Here is a 6,323-nt window from a genome sequence, read left to right as displayed (position 1 = left end):
AAAAAAAGCAGGGCAGGACAGGACAGGGCACCCAGGTTCCTTTGGTGCACACAGACTGGGGTAGAATTCCTTCCACCTCAGAAGGTGGGTGGGAGTGAGGTATGGCCACACCTCTGTTCACCAAGAGGGTGTGGGTTATAAGAGTAAAAAGAAGACTATCACTCCTTTCCAGTCATTTGCGTCCAGAATGTCCTTGTGGTTCCTGGCAAGTGGAGTGTATTCTTAAGTCCTTGGAATCTGGGAGAATGCTGTCTCTTTAAGTATCCAAACGGTCAAACAACTAGTAAAAATTCAAAATGGCTGCACCTACTGGACAAGCAAAAATCCACAGCTCAGGCTGCCTTCCTCTTCACTGCTTCCCCTTTTATTCACCAGCCACAAGTGCAGTACTCTGTGCAGCCCCTGGCTAGCAGGGTCGATTTTCAGGTTAATTCTTAGGTCCTAACAGCACTCAGTAATATCCAAGCTGTCCGTGCCATCAGGATCGCTGAATGACCGCAGCTTCGTATGTCTCCTTTTTCAGTGTTTTCATGCAGGTTCTTCTACTAGTTGGAGTTTAGTCCACTTCTGTATCTTTCCTTTCAAAACTCAGGGCTCCAGGATTATCTTCTGTATCTGTGTTAATTGGTTCCCCTTTTCTTTGTTGAAGAAGGTCTGTGTAGTCTGTCTGCTTATTCTGCCATCTTCCTGGAACCTCTCGTCTTCCAAATTTCTTGACATAAATAAATAAGTGCCTCCTTTACTGCATCCATTTGTTGAAACATCTCATTGGGAATTTTGTCAATTCCTTGAACCTCATTTTTCCACAAGTTCCTTCAGTGTAGCTTGGACTTCTTCCCTCAATACTGTCAGTTCTTTATCATTTGCTGCCTCCTGAAATGCTTGAATATTGACCAATTTTTTTCATACAATGACTCTGGGTATTTCTTCCATCATCTTTTCATGCTTCCTGCATCATTCAATACTTTTTCCATAAAATCCTTAATATTGTAATTTGAAGCTTGAATTTTTTCTTCAGTTCTTTCAGCTTGAAAAATGCTGAGTGTGTTCTTCCCTTTTGCTTTTCTAACTCCTGGGCTTTGTACATTTTATTATAATACTTTACATTGTCTTCTAGAGGTGCCCTTTGAAATCTGTTTAGTTCTTTTATTGGTCTTTCCTTCCTTCTCTATCTTTTTAGTGATATTTTGCTTTCTTCAAAACAAGAAAACAAAACAAAGAATGATGTACTATGTTCTTGATGTCATCCCACAACCCATCTATCCTTTGGTTATTTGTGTTCAGTGCATCAAATCTATTCTTCAGATTATCTCTAAATTCAGGTGGGATATAATCAAGGTCATACTTTGGCTCTCATGGACTTGTTTGAATTTTTTTTCAGCTTCAACTTGATATTGTATGTGAGTAATTGATTGTCTGTTCCACAGTCAAGCCCTGGCTAGGTTATGACTGATGATATTGAGCTTCTCCATGATCTCTTCCCACAGATGTAGTTAATTTGATTCCCTTATATTCATCTGGTGAGGTCCACTTGTACAGCTGACTTTTATGTAGTTTATAAATGGTATTTACATGAGTAATCCATTAGTCTTGCAAAACTATATCATGCAATTTCCAATGTCATTTTTTAATCATCAAATACCATATTTTCCAACTATTGGTGATTCTTTTTCATTTCCAACTTTCTCATTCCAAACACCAATAATTATCAATACATATTTCCTGCATGTTTGATCGATTTCAGATTGCAGATTTTGGTAAAAATCTTCAATTTCCTCACCTTTGGCTTTAGTGGTTGGGGTGTAAATTTGAATAATAGTCACATTAATGGGTCTTCCTTATAGGCATATGAATATTATCCTATCACTGACAGCGTTGTACTTCAGGACAGATCATGAAATATTCTTTTTGATGATGAATACAACACCAGTCCTCTTCAATTTGTCATTGCTAGCATAGTAGACTATATGATTTTCTGATTCAAAATGACCAGTACCAGTCTGTCTCAACTCACTAATGCCTGGGATATTGACCTTTATGAATGTCATTTCATTTTTAACAACCTCCAATTTTCCTGCATTGATATTAGTATATTCCACATTCCCATTATTAATGAATATTTTCAGCTGTTTCTTCTCATTTTGAATTGTGCCTCATCAAAAAATGAAGGTCCCCAAAGCATTACTCCATTCACACAATTAAGGTCAACTCTACTTTGAGGAGGTAGTTCTTCCCCAGTTGTATTTTGAGTGCATTTCAAACTGAGAAGCTCATCTTCTAGCACTGTGTAAAAGTTTCATGGCTATTCATAAAGTTTTCCAGTAATATATCAGACAATATTTCACTGCTATTCAGAAGGTTTTGTTGGTCAATATTTCAGAAGTGGATGACCCCATACTTCTTCTCAGTCCATTTTAGTCTTGAAGCTTAATACCGGTGGCACAGCTTTCACAGATGTAGTCAATTTCATTCCTGTGTATTCATCTGGTGAGGTTCACTTATAAGATGACTTTTATGTTGTTGAAAAATGGTATTTGCAATGAATAAGTAACACATAAGCCACTGTGAATGACCAACTGACAGATGAGTGGTACCATCAAAGCATAGTGATTAAAAATGTAAGTCATGGTGTTAGTCCCTGCCACCTCCCACTTCTACCTCATATTACTACTATTATGGTTAAGTTATTTAAACTGCTGTGCTTAAATTTCCTCGTTTAAATGTGCTTCAATATCCTTAATATAAAAAGAGAGTTATAAAAATGCCTGGTATATGGTGATTGTTCAATATATCTTGGCTTATATTATTTTATTACCAGTTTGATTTAATGTCATTACTTTCCTCACAGATATTATGGTAGTTTCTTTGTGTCTTTGTAATAAAAATAACTGCATAAATAATTGTCAGATTATACATTAAGCCCATGTATTCATAAACCTTATTTAAAATATGATAGATTTTAATCTATTGGTGGGTTATTCGTTATCAAAGAAGGTGTATGGGATGAATTGAAATAAAATATAGGCCATATGAACAGTACAAATTAGCTATGTGGTTTCCTCAGAGTATCTCAGACATATGTGATGCTTACTTCAAAATAGTTAAAACTAAGGTACAGTGAACCACCATCTATTCAGACTGACATGTTCTAGAATGTAAACTCCTTGAGGTAGGTATATATGTCTCTATTGTCAACTTCTGTACATTAGTACCTAGAAAATAGCTTGGTGCATAATGGATGATCAATAAATATGAATTGCATAAAGAATATGTAATACAATTAAGACTGGGTACTGAAAGGACAATTCTTATTTTGAAATATGAGCTATAAATCAAAGTCTTAGATGTAGATAATCTAAATTGCAAGTACAGATTTTTTTCCCAAAAAATTCCTTTTCAAAGAGACAATTCTCAATGTAGCAAATTTCAGGATGTTTACTGTGTGTTCCCATTGGTTTAACAATATTGAAATAATAATTTTCCCAAAATATATTACATACAGATGATTAAACTCTAGAATCTTTAGTAGGGTTTCAACTTTTAAGTAATGTTATCAGAAATGGCAGGAAGACATTCTTAAATCTCAAGAAATAGAATGATAAGAACAAGACAATATGAAAATTTTGAGATAAGCAAATGTAAGTACCAAATAAGGAGAAAAATATTTTTATGCCAAAGGAAGGAAGAGACATCAAAATGAGGATGGATATCACAGAAACAGGAGAGTCTCCTATTGTATGAGTGCCTTCCATTATTTTTCTCCTCTTGAGAATTAGCCTTCTATTGTAGAAAATAACACTACAGAAAATAGAAACTTCAAAAATCTTTGTTTATGCTCTTTACAGATATTCAAAGAAAAGCATAAACAACCTTTACAATATTGCAGCTTGAGGCTTGAACTTTCTCTTCAGTTCTTTCATCTTGAGAAATGCTGAGTATGTTCTTCCCTTTTGGTTTTCTAACTCCAGGTCTTTGCACATTTCATTTTAACAATAGACTTTGTCTTTTTGAGCTGCTCTTTTAAGTCTTCAGTTCAACTCTTTTATCTTGTCATTTCTTCCATGTACTTTAGATATTTTCCTTTCAAGAGCAAGTTTCAAAGTCTCTTCCAACATCCATTTTGGTTTTTTCTTCCTTTCTTGTCTTTTTAATGACCTTTTGTTTTCATTATGGATGATGTTCTTGATGTCATCCCACAATTCTTCTGGTTTTCAGGCATTGGTATTCAATACATCAGATCTGTTCTATAGATGGTCTCTAAATTCAGGAGGGTTATAATCAAGGTCATATTTTGGCTCTCATGGACTTGTTTTAATTGTCTTCAGCTTCAACTTGAACTTGCATATGAACAGCTGATGGTCTGTTCCACAGTCAACTTCTGGTCTTGTTTTGCCAGAAGATATTGAGCTTCTCCATTACAATAAATGTAGAAAAGACTGAAGTTGTCAAAGATATTATATTACTTGGTTCCACAATCAACACCAATGGAAGCAGTGTTCAAGAAATCAGATGATGTATTGCACTGGGCAGATCTGCTGCAAAAGACCTCTTTAAAGTACTGAAGAGCAAAGGTGTCTCTTTGTAGACTAAGCTGCTCCTAAACCAAGCCATAGTATTTTCAATCACCTCATATTCATGTGAAATCTGGACAATGAATAAGGAAGACCAAAGAAGAGTTGATGCTTTTGAGTCATGGTGTTAGCAAAGAATACTGAAAGTACCATGACCTGCCAGAAGAACAAACAAATCTGTCCTGGAGGAAGTGCAGCTGGACTACTCCTTGGAAGCCAGAATGGCCAATCTTTGTCTCACCTACTTTGGTTGTCGGAAGGGCCCATTTCCTGGAGAAGGATATCATACTTGGTAAAGTGGAAGGTCAATAAAAAAGGGGAAGACCCTCAAGGAAATGAACTGACACAGTGGCTGCAATGATGTGCTCATATACAGGAAAGATTGTGGGAATGATGCAGGAGTGGGCAGTGTTTCATTCTATTGTACATAGGGTGGCTATAACTTGGAGCCAATTTCATGGCATCTAACAGCAACAACAACATAAACAACCTTGAATAATAAAATTTTATTACTTTTTCTAATGGATTTGTAAATGCTAACATTTTCATGTGCTATCATCTTTTATTCTCCTCTTTCTTTCTCTACCAGAAATAAAGACTTAAGGAAATTATATTAAACATAATAAATGGTGGTGACACATAGGCACTTATGGGCTTTAGGCATGAATATAAATTAGTAACACTTTTGGGAAATCTGTTTTAGAACATGTATGAAAAGGCTGAAAAACAACTCTTCTTTTTATCTAGAAAATTTATTTTTATTTTATATACTAAAGAAATATTCAAGAATGATGACAAAGTTTCTTATATGACTATCATAACAATATTTGGATGTAACCTAAAAGGTAATGATGAAATATTTTATTTATTTATTAATATTTATTACTATATCTTATTCTAGAAAGGATTGAAGGCAAATGAAAGATGACCTTAAACATAGTTAAGCACATGATGACCACTGTGTATTTTAAAATGACATCAAAATGTGCAAAATGTGTATGTGCTGATTTTGGAAAATGATTTTATTGTCAATTGGAAATATCAGGAATTAACCTTCAATGTATTCTTAATTACATAACACCAATGGATAGAAGAAAGTAGTAAATACTATACAATTCACAGAATTTAAAAATATATTCCCTTTGGTTAAAGAAATCAGAAATGACCATTTAGAGAATATTCCCCACAACAATGGTGAATATTGTTATAACAGCATTATCAACATTTTATACAAGTTCTTATGGAATGTTTACCAAAATACCATATTGGGGGCCATAAAACAAGTCTAGAAAGTTTAAAATGATTTAAGTCATACGTAGGTAACATGCATTTTTTTAAATGTTCCTACTTTGCACTATATATAAAAATTAAAATGAATCATAAATCTATAAGTAAAATTCTAAAATGTATAAAAACCAAACTAAATGCACTGCCTTAGATTCAGATCTTACTCATAGTGACCCTTCCTTGGGTTTCTGAAGTGGTATCACTACAGAAGTAGATTACCCAACCTTCCTTCCAAGTAGTGGCTGGTGAGTTTGAACCACCAGCCTTCTGGTTAGCAGTCAAATACCTTAGGAACTATGCCACCAGAAAATATTTGTAATCTTGGATTAGGCAAAGTTTTTTTTGTAGATAAGACATTAAAATAATTGTTTATGAAAGAAAAACATCAATAATTAGAGTTCATCAAAATTAAAAACTTCTACTTTTTAAAACCACCACTCCTTTGTCAGTTTCTTGCACTATAGT

The sequence above is a fragment of the Orycteropus afer genome, unplaced genomic scaffold (assembly GCF_000298275.1).
Source record: "Orycteropus afer afer isolate SDZICR_OR568_19922 unplaced genomic scaffold, OryAfe1.0 scaffold00131, whole genome shotgun sequence".
Classification (NCBI taxonomy): domain Eukaryota; kingdom Metazoa; phylum Chordata; class Mammalia; order Tubulidentata; family Orycteropodidae; genus Orycteropus; species Orycteropus afer.
The sequence above is the reverse complement of the archived record's forward strand: the minus strand, read 5'-3'. Positions refer to the sequence as shown.